General features: G+C 45.3%; 1 pseudogene; it reads right to left on the minus strand.

Annotated features, from left to right (window-relative positions):
- Positions 1 to 9,246: 9,246 nt before the first annotated feature.
- LOC101044697 (P2Y purinoceptor 3-like) lies at positions 9,247 to 10,329 on the minus strand (annotated as a pseudogene).
- Positions 10,330 to 13,262: the final 2,933 nt, after the last annotated feature.

The raw sequence follows: 13,262 nt of genomic DNA on the forward strand, positions 1-13,262 counted from the left end.
TAGTGGTGACATTTTTGTAAAAAAAAATATATATATTTGCACGATATGTACACCAGTGTCTCTGAATGATGAGTTTCTACTGGCTTATATATATTTTCTGAGTTTTCAAAATAACTTTTTTTTTTTTTTTTTTGAGGCAGAGTTTCGGTTTTTCACCAGGCTAGAGTGCGATCTCGGCTCACTACAACCTCCGCCTTTCAGGTTCAAGCAGTTCTCCTGCCTCAGCCTCCCAAGTAGCTGGGACTACAGGTGTCTGCCACCACACGCAGCTAATTTTTGTATGCTTAGAGATGGGGTTTCACTACCTTGGCCAGGATGGTCTCAATCTCCTGACCTTGTGATCCGCTTGCCTAGGCCTCCCAAAGAGCTAAGATTATAGGTGTGAGTCACCACACCCAGCCCACAGTAACTTTTTATTGTGTAATGGTTTTTAAAGCCCCACAAAGAATATAATTCAATGCAAGTTTGAGTCACACTGTTTTTAAAAAATGATAATGTTCAGAAGGTAGGAAAGTAATAGGTAGTGTTTTTCAAAGAACTTGGGATGTAGAATGGGAGTTGAACAGTGCCATGAGTTAGAAATCAAATTTGCATTGACAGGTACACAATTGCATGTCAACGGAATTTTCAGAGAAAAAAGGAAGAGAATGGCATCAAGGAGAAATGAAACAATGCCTTTATTTTTTTAGTCCTAGTATTCACTGGTAGCAAAGAATAGCCCCACCTTGTGTGCGTGCTGCTCATGATTTCTGGAAGGCCTCAACCCCAGCCTCACATCCTTTGCCTTCTTCCATTTGATGGTTCCTGAGTGCCTCAGTGGGGATTTGGTCATAGGCCTTCAGCAGTGATTTGCTGCCAAAAGGTTCATGGAAGAAAGCTTTGAGTTTTTGTAAGAAATGCTGAAAAGCCCTGACATCATGTAGGCCAGACAGCCAAACTTAGTATAAACTCTCTAGCATTTATTTCTCTCAAGTGTATTTGTGTATATGGTCATGTCCTCCTGTGCGCATATGTTTTCTTCAGTGGATCTTTATCAGTTCCACGTTTTGGCAGCTGCCTGCTGCGGTAATCTACCATATTCCCTAAGCTGATTTTCCCCCTTGTAGATTTGGCAGATTTATCATGTAATGAAAATTAGTGGGCCTACAGGGCACTCCATTTCAGATTATCATGTATTTGTAGGCATTTGTCATTTTGTCTTTTTGAAGAGGATCATCTTTGGTGCGTGTTTCCCAAGTTTTACTGCATAGTAGCTTCTGTGTTTCCGTTTTCTTTTTAGCAAAATACAAGATTACTAGAGTTCCTTCTATAGCACTCTCATTCTTAATTTATGAAACATAAGGATATGACTGATATATGTTAGATGTGTACTTATTGATGATGACCTAAAATGTCTACAAATGTATCTCTTCATACCTTGTGTAGTTGACAGGTTGGGCAAGCTGAGACCTCCAGGATTGCATTCACATTCCTTTGGCTACTGTGGTAAGTGAAGCACCCTGGAGAGGCAACAGGGTGCCCTCTGGAATTTCTAAGAGTCAGTGAGTTATACCAGACAGCTGAGTGTATGCTAACTGCTTACAGGTATTGCTCCCCTCCCCTCAGTATTGAGGCTTGTTCAGTTTTCCAAGGAAAATCTGATTATTATGGGGGTTCTGTGTCTTACCATGTTCAGACAGTTTTTAACCTTTTGAAGCCAACCCTGTCTGTCCTGTAGAAGAGGTAAAGAAACATTTCAGGACAGAAGGGAACCCCCTGCCTCCAGCCCAGCACAGCCAAGATTTCACAGGGTAAACTGAACAAGAGATGGATAGTGAATGGAGTGGGTGGGAGGAGGATGGGAGAAAGGCTGAGCTGGAGCTGGAAGCAACAGAGATCAAGAGCTGGGAAGAGAAAAATGGCTGGAGGTAGTAGGAGGGTGGGCCTGGCAGCAGGTCATCCCAGGATTTTAGAGTCATGTCCCTGAAATGGAGCGAGTGTTAGAGGGAAGGTAAGAGTCCTCTTCAGGCTCTGGCACGGTCCATGGAGGTAGAGTCCAGGCTTAGTGGACGGGAGCATTCAGGGAATGGGCCTGAGGACAATCATGTTTAATGGATCTCTTAAAATGTTTTCCATGACTTCCATCTTTTTCAGAATTCTATGAATTTTAATAGAGATTTGTGCTGTGACACCACAATTAGGATGCAGAACAAATAGTTCCTTAACATTTCAAAGGAAAAACATTATAATTGCCTTTTAAGATAACCTGTATGTGTTCTCTTCATGTGGGAATATTTGAGTTGTCTTAGAAAGTTAATTTTTCAGCACTTAGATTTTTTAAATGCTTTTGAGTCTTAATGCTAAGTACGTATGTTTTTATGATCATGCTACTTAATATGTTTCATAGATAGTTTTTCACCTTTTAACATTTCTGAAATTAGGATGTGTCTTATATTCGTTAGCATCTCAGGATTCAGAGTTCAGTAGTGGGGAAAACCAGGCATGATGCTTATGGCCATGTCATGTTGCTTGCTGAGTAAGCTTCTGGGTCTTCATTTCTGGCATAATTGACTCCAAGGCTCTTTACTAGAACTGGTGACTCAGAGCTCTGGAAAGCATGGACCACTTTGCTCAAGGGTCTCATTAATGAGTGGGGAAATGGGCAGAGGATCGGTGATTCAGTGACTGACACGGCATGTTGAGGGCTGTCAGAGCAATGACAAGACTAAATGAGGTTCAGGGAACCCGGGACGCCTGCGTGATTTGAAGAGGAGGTGGCCATTGAGCTGCATTGTAAAGGGTGAGTAGGATAGTTCATCGAAAGCAGAGAAGGTGTGCAGGATGGGAGGGAGGGAGGAGGAGAAGAGCTAATCCTGAGAGGCTGCTAGTTAGTGGAAGTGAAGTGAAGTGACATGTGGGGAGTTTAGGTGTGCAAGGCAGATCACTGAAGCCTTTTTGTTCCATGTTCAGCGTTGCGATCATCCTTTTTTTGAGCTTCTGGAAGATACTTATGCTGGTGATTTTCAAGATAGGATTTGAATTTTAGAAAGATGACCCTTTAAGCAGTAGGAAGGTAATGGATTGGGGGTTGAGGGGAACAAATTTGGAGGCAGGAGAATGGTTAATAGTTTGGAGCAGTGAAGCTGGAGACATGATGGGCCTTGAACTGAGGCAGTTGCGGTGCAGATGGAAAGGAGGAGGGACAGGTGCTAGTGATGCTTGCGAGGTCGAACTGACAGGTGGTCATTTGCTGGAGGTGAGGTGGGAGAGAGGCCAGAGTTAAGGAAAACTCCCAGATTCCTGCCTAGGGTGGACAGAGGTGCCATTCAGCCATCAAGACCACAGGTGAGAAGGTGCAGGGTCGGGAGGAAAATAAGTTTAGTTTTGGCATCACGGAGCTTGTGGTGCCCAAGATTTGTATGAACAGGAATGTAGGTTCAAAATGTGTGAGAGGATTGCTCTGGGGAGCGATTTGGGAGCCATGAGGGAGTCAATGAGATTGCCCAGAAAGAATGTGGGGTGAGGAGATAAGAGGGCCAAGGACAGAGTCCTGGGACACACCCACTCATGGGGTGGGAGCAGGGAGAGATGCAGTCTATGGAAGCGAAAAAGGGTTTAAGAGGGAGGGAATGACAGTGTCAAAGGCCAAGAAGGGTAGAGAGGATAGGGGCTGACGGTGTCCATTTAACTTGTGACTGGCAAGTTATTGGTGTGTTTTTGAGAGCGATTCCAGTGGACTGAGGTGATGGGGTAGGCAGCAGCCAGGGTGTAATGATTTGGAGTATGAAGTCAAGGTAGAAATTACAGTAAAAATTACAGCCTGCCCTTGCAAGAAACTGGGCTATAAAAGAAGAGAGTGTAAGAAGTCTTCAGAGGCTGCTGCTTTGATTGTCGGGTTAATGCTTTACAAAAGCCTCTTTCTTAATGGGTTTTTCTACTTGCAGAGTGGAATATTCTCAGACTCTGCGATTCTTTAATTTTCTTGAAGTGGCACTTTTTGCTTTTTGTTCATGATTTAACCACTATAAAAAGGCCCACTACTGTTTGCTGCAAGAACGTAAGTTTGGCTTCTTATCATGGAATTCTTTTTGAGGCCGTTACCTTTGAAGTTTGTTACATAAAATACAAACAAATCCTCAACAAAACAAAAAGTTTGGAAGTACAAATACTAAAGAGATGTAGCATGTTTATAGGAAAGTAAAAGATAATGACAATGCATAACTTTATAAACTCACGTTATGCTTAATTGCAAGCAATTAAAAACTTTCCCTTTTTGATTGCTTTTGAAATATGGGATAAAAAGAAAAAGTGAGAATGCCTGCAGGTTGTGTGTTCTGGAATTGCTTTGAAATGAAGTTGGTGGGTGTCAGAACAAATAAATCCCAAACAACTTGTGATTTAGTTTTATAGGCACACATTCATAAATTGGATTTTTCAGTAATTCCAGAAAAGCACACACAGGAGGAGCATTAGCAATATATTCACTTATTCCACAAAGATTTAGTGAACACCCATATGCTCAAGCCTCTGCTAGATCTGGGGGTGAGGGAGATAAGAGGATTTAAATAATGCCTCTCATACTTTCAGAAGGGGAGATGTGCTAAGAGAGGTATGGAAGATGGTTCAGGGAAGAGAGGGCCTTCTGATGGGTGATCAGGGGAGGCTTTTTGGAAGAGGTGGCATTTGAGCTGTTTACTGAGAGACAACTCTTCATTCTCTTTGACTAGTTTGTTTCATGTTAACATCCTTGGGTTATCTGTGTCTTTTTTTTTTTTTTTTTTTTTTTTTTGAGACAGAGTTTCGCTCTTGTTACCCAGGCTGGAGTGCAATGGCGCGATCTCGGCTCACCGCAACCTCCGCCTCCTGGGCTCAGGCAATTCTCCTGCCTCAGCCTCCTAAGTAGCTGGGATTACAGGCACGCGCCACCACGCCCAGCTAGTTTTTTGTATTTTTAGTAGAGACGGGGTTTCACCATGTTGACCAGGATGGTCTCGATCTCCCGACCTCGTGATCCACCCACCTTGGCCTCCCAAAGTGCCGGGATTACAGGCTTGAGCCACCGCGCCCGGCGTCTGTGTCTTGACACCGTTTACTTATTTGATTTTCTGATTCTCTGTTATCTAAGAGCAACTCCTATTCTCTGCCAGCACTTTCTGTGATTTCTGTGTATCCTAGGTCTTCTGTTCTTTTTCGTCACTTCTCTCTTAGAGATACCATTTTCTGATACAGCTCTGTTTATTTGCCTACACAGTCGGCCCCAAACCCAGAGCTTTTCCAACTTGAGGCCTCACCGGGAGCTCACAGCAGCTGATCTGAATCTGAGCTCTAACAGTACACATTCCCCTCCTTCCTTTCCTCCCTTGCATCCACTGAGTGCTGGGTGCTGGTTGATCATTCTTCTGATTCCTCTGGCTTAGAGTGTCAGAGCCATTTTTGTTATGTCTCCCTGCCAGTCATGTTTAAATAATCATTTTATTTCTGTTCATTTTTTACAATATGCTTAAAACTTTTAGTTCTCCTCATGCCACTTTAGTCCTGCCTGTTATCTGCATTCTTGGATCCCTGCAGTGGTCTTCTAAAGATCAGTCATCTTTCTTTTCGTGACTGACATCACCAGGGCCCACTGCCTAGCACACTTGCAATGTTGCTGGGATACCATGTTCTGTGGGTTGAAAAATGGAGTCATGAGGGAGAGAAAACAGACCTGAAATGATAAAGGAGCCCATGTGAACCGATAAGCCCTATGAGAGAGTCAGCAGTGCAGAGTGACATCTGAGGCAATTGGAGGATGCTGAGCCCATGGCCTGTGGAAGTTGGGAATGCAGGCATTTGGAGAAGGCTTTGTCAGGGGTTGTAGAGAGGTAGACGGTGGGCCTGTGGCAAACGTGGGAGAAGTTGGAAGCCACAAGGTGTGGTGGGAGAGCCATGAGTTGAAGAGTTCAGCAGGGACTAACTGTGACAGGGCTAGCATGCCAGCGTGAGGGAGCTGAGCTTTGTTCTGTAGAAAGGGGAGAGTAGACAATTGGGAAGGATGGCATATATGGAAAATACTGTTTGAAAGAAAGTCTAGAGATGCTGTGAAGGGAAGGGAGGCCAATATGGAGACTGTGCGGGAGTCTAAGCTGTGACGTTTTCTTTAATTCAGTCAAAACATGGGGGCTGCCAGATTAAGTTTCTAAATCATGACTTTGATCGTACTACACTTCTGCTGAAATGCTGTTGGTAATTCCTCCTGGCATAAGAAGTGGTTCTTCAGCTGGCATTAGGAGGGCTTCGTCATCACATCAGCCCGCCCTTCCAGCATTGTCTCCAGCTCCTTGCCTTCAGAAACCAATGATTTTCACACAAAGTACATTTGCTCACAGTGATCTCTCTTTCCATTTTCTCCACTGCTTGGGAAATTCTCCTGGTTGAAGTTTCTCCCAGCCTTCAGTGTACTCATAGGTACTTCATAGCCCTCTCAGCCCCCTTTGAAACTCCTCTAACGCTTACCACCTATATTGTTCATTTTGATGATCAACAATTGACATGATTGCTTCTGTAGCTGCTTAAGCTGTTAATTAGTACCCATATTGTTGTTTGTATGTTTTTGTATTTTGTTTCTCCAACAGTCTATAACCTCCTTAAGGGCTGGGATTGTGTTTGGCATTTTTGTAGCTGGCTGTAGCCATCATACTTTCATCCAATATGAAAATACTAGCCCCATTCATGGGATTTTGAACATCATAGTATTTGCTGCCCTTTGGTTTTGTTTTAACCTGTCCAAACAATCAGGAAGATTATGGAAGATTCTGCGGGCTCAGGGGGATAACAGATTTGAGGATCCCAGCTTTCTCCAGGGAAAGTGATCCTTCACTGATCACAAGGAAAGTGACGAATACCATTTTGCCTCAAGTTGGACAGTGGATTTCTAGCTCTACTTGCAATGGGATCATTTTCCCAAAGGGAAAAGCCTAGTTTGATCCTAGTCTCTTGAGATAATTTTCCCTGAAAACCCAGGATATGATGTCAACTAAGTTAAACTTTTTTGATCCTAACTGTCTAGAAATAAGTTAAAAATGGTTGTTTATACTTTGCTGTTAAGTAGGTCAAAAAACTGCAGAAGCAAATTAGCCTTCTATGGATCAGAGAAATAATTGCAAGCACATAGGTTAACAAGAACTTAAAGGCAGTAAATCTTTGGCTAGGAGTGTAATGTATTTGCCTGTTAGACAAAGTGCATCCTGAGGATTCTAGAGTAGTTTTCTTTCCACCTCCCAGGTTGAAAATCTGGTGGGCGTAGAGATAGTGGCTTTATGGGATGTGGGCTGGCTCTAAGCCTTTCTTGGGGGAGCCTTATTAATTATTAATTTGTAACCTTATTAATTTGTAAGGGGTGATAATTGGGACTGTAAGTCAAAACTTGCCTATATGTTATGCAAAGAAAGGGCCAGAAATAATTAATAATATGAGCCAGAGAGCTGAGAGAATGTTCAAAAGAGCAAACATTTTAAGCTCTCTCAGCTCCTACAGAAACATTTATTTATGTGGAAACAGCTGACCTGCTAATTAGAAAACATCCTTGCCTATTCATTAAACCAATTATCCTGAAGAATTCTGCTAAGCAACACTTAGTCCAGTTCTAATTATTGTGTGGCCTTGAAAGCAATAAACTACTTTTAGAATAAAATTTTATGTAGACATATACATGGTTTACTCAGACATTTCCCATAATTGGAGTGAGATAGTAATGAGGGGTTATACTTATTTCTTGTAAGAAGAATTTAACTACCTTCTCTTCATAGGGAGATGAGTGAATTATTAGATAATGTTATGTTTAGACCTGAGAAATCTTTGGAAATCATTATTGTCAAAAATGGGAGGGTTTTTTTTTTCCTTTAATGTTATCTTTTTGGATTACCTTGGATCTTAAATAAGTAAAAAAATTTCTAGGGAATAAACATCATTATGACTTAAGACATTGATAAAGATTTTTTTATATATACTCTGACATCATGTTTAAATTTAAAAATAAAGTGAATCAGTTTTCATGCAGCCACTTTACTCTGTATCTCCCACTTTCTCCTGCAGAGCTTTTCCTAGAAAGAACACTGGTTAAGAAATGTAGTAAAGGAACACACCCGGTCTACTCAGCGTTCTGCAGGTAACAGCAATTGTGTCAACAAACGAGCCGACCTCGAGTGACAAGCCGGTGCTGACAAGGAAAACCTGGGCAGGCTGTAGGCTGGTGTGCGGATCGGGGCATACTTTTCAGGCTTAGGAGCATGTGCCTTGGAGGCCACTGCCTGGCTTTGAAAGCTCCATTCAACCCTCTGATTGGGCATTCTCCCACTGGGTAAGCTTGGACAGGTTACTTCAAGCCCTGTGCTTCAGTTTCCTTCTCTGTAAATGGGGGAAGCAATAGTCTCCACCACAAGGGGCTATTGCGAGGATTAAATGAGTTACTTCATGCAAAGGTGCCCTTTCATAGTAAGGGCTTCATCTACAGGTCTCATTCATTCAGCCCCTATCTATTGTGCCCTTGCTATGTGCCAGGCCCTGCTATGGAGACTGGTGTTGAGAGGTTAGCCATCAGGGGAGATCTCTGTCCTATTGGAGCCTATACTTCAGTGGAAAGAGACATATCATAAATAGGTAAATGAATCAAGACCAGGTAGTAATAAATGTTGCAAAGACAGTATATAAAGAAATAGATATAGAGTGATTGGGTTATTAGAGAGGTCAGCTTAGCTAGTGTGGGCAGGAGTGGCCTCTGAGAAGGTGACTTTTGATCTGAGGCTGGAATGACAAGAGACCAGTGTCAGCTGTCCTTAAAATAAGAAAGTTTTCCTTTGTTTTGGTGGCTCTCTCCATTTGTGCGCTCTCTCTCTCTCTCTCTCTCTCTCTCTCTCTCTCTATATATATATATATATATATATGTATGTATGTATATACACACACACACACACGCACACATAAATAACTTTTTTTTTTTTGAGATGGAGTTTTGCTATTGTTGCCCAGGCTGGAGTGCAATGTCGTGATCTTGGCTCACCGCAACCTCCACCTTCTGGGTTCAAGCGATTCTCCTGCCTCACCCTCCCAAGTAGCTGGGATTACAGGCTACTTTTGTCTATACTCTTATTTTAAGCTGTCTTACATCAATATAAAAGTGTCCTTTGCAGCAGGACACTTTCAGGAGGTCTTGAGCCCTCTCCCACTAGCACTCATCTGTGTGAAACAGGTTGTTGCGAGTGTTGTTGGAGCTCGTTTTCCCCAAGCTTCACCTCAGCAGGACCCAGATCTGTGCATCCCTGGGCATCTCTTGCTTCCCCCCAGCTGGATGCTCGCCCACCTTGTTCTGCCTCAGTTTCTGGAGGAGCCTGACTCTATTGTTGCCCCCCGAAAGAAAGTACAGGACTGGGTTGAGGCAGCTGCTCACACTCACCAGAGGCCTCCATATCTTGTAGGCCACACTGGCTGCCATCAGGAGCTGGCAGTCCTGAGAAAGCACAAAGCGGATGGTGAGGTAGAAGGAGCGAGTGACGTGGAAGGGCACAAAACAGAGGGCGAAGAGGCCGCACACCAGTAGGATGGTCCGGATGGACTTGGCTCGGGCTGTGCTGCCTGTCCGCATGAGGTTCTCCTCCGGCTTGGTCAAGCTCCTGACCATCAGTGAATAGCACACCAAAATGACCAAGGAGGGAAAGACAAAGCCAGACAATGTCAGAACTATGCTGTAGGCAAAAAACCGATCGAAATTCTCTGGGTTGGTTGTGTCATAGCAGATCATATGGCCATTGATATAATCGGTGTGGGAGAAGGCCAGTGTGGGCAGCAGCTGGAGGACAACTAGGGCCCAGGTGGCACCGGTGCCCAGCCAGGCATGCCTGCGGGTCCGGTAGGGCAGGGAACGCAGTGGGTGGCACACACCTAGGAAGCGGTGCACAGAGATGCAGGTCAGCAGCAGGATGCTGCCGTAAAGGTTGGTGTAGAACAGGAAGCGCACCAGCTTGCACAGCAGCTCCCCGAAGGGCCACCTGTCATCTAGTGAGTAGGTGATGATGAGGAAGGGCAATGTCAGCACGTAAAGCAGGTCGGCCACCATCAGGTTCACCAGATAGATGGTGGCACAGCTCCAGCGCTTGGTTTGGCACCAAGAGAGCCACAAGACAGTGCCATTGAGGGGCAGCCCTAGGATAAAGACGATACTGTAGGTCAGGGAGAGGTAGACTTGCTTGTACTTCTCTGAGAACTGACAGAGACCTTGTTCCTGTGAAGTGTTCATGTCCAGCTTCTCCGTGTCCCAGGAGGCTCCCCCAAGGAGCGCCTGCTTCAGCTTCCCCTGGAAACAAACAAAATGGACAGCATAGCCTCATGACCTCAGCCTGGCATCAGCCTCTGCCCCAGCCTGGCATTCAACTTTGTCTCCCCAAGTCTAGTCAGAGGCTTTGTTTGAAAGAGACCAACTCCAGGAAAATAGAGTATTAAACAAGGGCCAAGCAGTCTTTCAAAGCTGGGCTTCTAGACTTACCAGGTCCAAAGGGTTGGCCTCACATGGACTTGTATGTTCTCTGCTCTAGGCGGGGTTGTGATAGGAATGGTGGTGGGATACACTGTCGTTTAAACAGGGTACTCAGAACCTCCAGCTCTGTGGCTCCTCCTCCTGCTAGAATCCTTTGCATAGAGTCAGGAAATCTCCAAGGGGAGATATTCTAGCCAAAGAAGCTGGTATATTCCCAGGGGCCAAAACTGCCCACAAGTTGGTCCTAACCACACAGACTATAGTAGAGTAGAAAGTGATCCTTGGGGATTAGAGAGGATTAGGAAAAGCACAGGTTTTGCCTACAGGCTCTGCTGGAGGATTTGGATTTGTATCTCTTTCAGGATTTCTTAACTGAGTATTTGAATACTGGGGCTGATTTGCTTATTAACCATCTTAGCATCCGAGCAGCCAAGAAAACAAATCTGAGCCATGAAGCCAGGTGCAGCTTCTTCCTTAAGCCTTCCTTGCTGACAAAGTAGATGCAATAGGTGGGCCCAAGTAGCTAAGGAAGCCCCGTGCAGAGCGTGAAGGGGAGCCAGTGTGTCGGCCAGCCAATCAGCGTGCAGCCACGGGAGCAGCCGTTTAATTCTAGGGCTTCACATTAGAAGCTAAACATTTAGAAAGACAGGTTAAAACAAAGAAAGAGAGAAAGGCATAATTTAGGTAATTTGGGGATACACTGAGTGTTGCCTGCAAACTGTAATACAGAAAGAACCAAAGAGGCAGAGACTTCACTCCATCAATCAGCAAACGTTGATTGAGCATTTGTTGAGTCAGGCCCTGGGGACATGAAGATGAATAAGACACAGCTCGCTTTTCAGGAACTCGCAGTCTGGTGGGGAAGACGTAAATGGAAACAGCTAATTGTAATATGATGTGAAAAATGGCCAAGAAAGTGCTGTGAAAATCAGCAGGATGCAGCCAATTCTCCAGTGAGGGAATTGAGTGCAGGCTTCTTAGAATACGCAGCCCTTGAGCTGCTTGGGAGAAGAAACGAGCTTGCTAGCAGAGATGGGTGAGAGGCACTGTGCCGGCTGAACTGCACACCCACGGGAATGGAAGCCAAGAGGGCACAGCGTGTCCAGGGAGGGCAGGAGAGTTAGCAGCTGTAAGGAGGCTGTCTTTAGCAGGACGGTGATGGGATAAGCCTGCCGTGTTGGTTAGTTTCAGGTGTCTTCTTGACTGAGTTAAGGGATACTCAGGTGGCTGGTAGAGCATTCTTTCTGCCTATGCCTTTGAAGGTGTTTCTGACAGATTAGTGTGTGAATCAGTGGACTGAGTAAGGAATATTCACCCTCACCCAGTGTGAGCGGGCACCAACCAATCAGATTGAGGGCCTGGATAGGAAAGAAAAAGGCAGAGGAAAAGCGAATTCATTCTTTCGACCGCAGCTGGGACACCCTTCTCCTGCCCTTGGACGTCAGAACTCCAGGTTCACTGGCCTTTGTTCTCCGGGACTTGTACCATCTGCCCACTGGGTTCTCAGGCCTCCAGACTCAGACAGTTACAACACTGACTCTCCTGATTCTGAGGCCTTTGGACTCAGAATGTGCCAAACCACCGGTGGTATCCCTGCTTCCCAGCTGGCAGACGGCATATCGTCGGACTTCTCGGCCCCATAACTGCTCAAGCCAGTTCCCGTAACAGATCCCCTCTCCTGTATCTGTATAGGAGACATAGGTGGCAACGTGGACCCGGGCCTGGAACAGAGAGAGACTGCTCAGACCAGTGCGGGGCTGTTGCATTACATGCAGGTGAGAGATGACCAGTATCCCAAGCAAGGCTGTGCCGGGTGGATGCAGAGCAGGAGAGGCTGCTGAGGCAGGAGTGACAGCCCTCATTGGATGTGAGGCATGAGCCAGATGAGTTGAGAGTGTCTCTGAGCTCTACAGTGTTGGGGACTGTGTGGGTGGTGAGGGCCTGAGAGAGCACGAGGCTGAGGACTGGCGTTCTGAGGTTGTGGGGGACAGTATCTCTCCATGTCTCAGCCTGCTAAGGGGCCCACCATCCTGCTCCCTGGCTTTCACGTCTGGAGAGCAAAACTTTTATGGCTGGGTGAGTAAGAAAGCCATTTTCATTCATTTTTTTACCCTTTGTTCATGCTGCGGGGCTGGAAAATGCTTAGTCATTTCTAGTGAAGCTGCCTTCCCATCTCAGTGTCGGCTCTCGGAGGGAAGCCGAGGCGGGAATCCAGCCATCATGATTTAGCACTGGCTTCAGTCTGGCAGTTGACACAGATGATTTTACTTACTCCTTAGAACAACGTTGTGAGCAAAACGTTATTACCTCTGTTTTATAATGAGGAAATTGAGAGTCAGAGAACCTTCTAGGGCCCATTAGGACCCTTAATCTAGCAGGCAGTACACTGATCTGGCCACAGGCTAATGCCCTTCAAAGGACTGGTTGGGGTAGTGAGAAGTGCTCAAATCCCACCTCTGCCAGGGACCAGTATGCCCTCTAAAGTACGCACCTTATCTCTGAGCCACGATTTCCTCAGCTGTAAAATGAGACAATCCCTTTCTGGGGAGACTGCTGTGAGAATTACCTAGAAGAGAGGCAGGTGCCCCACAGGGCTGCCACAAGGGAGAGAACCAACGCATTTTCTCTTCCCATCTCTTCTCTCTCCCTTTTTTAGAGGCAGTGTACTCTGGAGCTCTTTGGTTTATGTGGCTGGGTGGGAGGGCAGGTGTGGCTTTGCTATCCTAGGACTGGACAGAGTCACTTTATTACTGTTTATGAACCCAGTTTTGTCCACCAC

This window comes from Saimiri boliviensis, chromosome 9 (assembly GCF_048565385.1).
Source record: "Saimiri boliviensis isolate mSaiBol1 chromosome 9, mSaiBol1.pri, whole genome shotgun sequence".
Taxonomy (NCBI): domain Eukaryota; kingdom Metazoa; phylum Chordata; class Mammalia; order Primates; family Cebidae; genus Saimiri; species Saimiri boliviensis.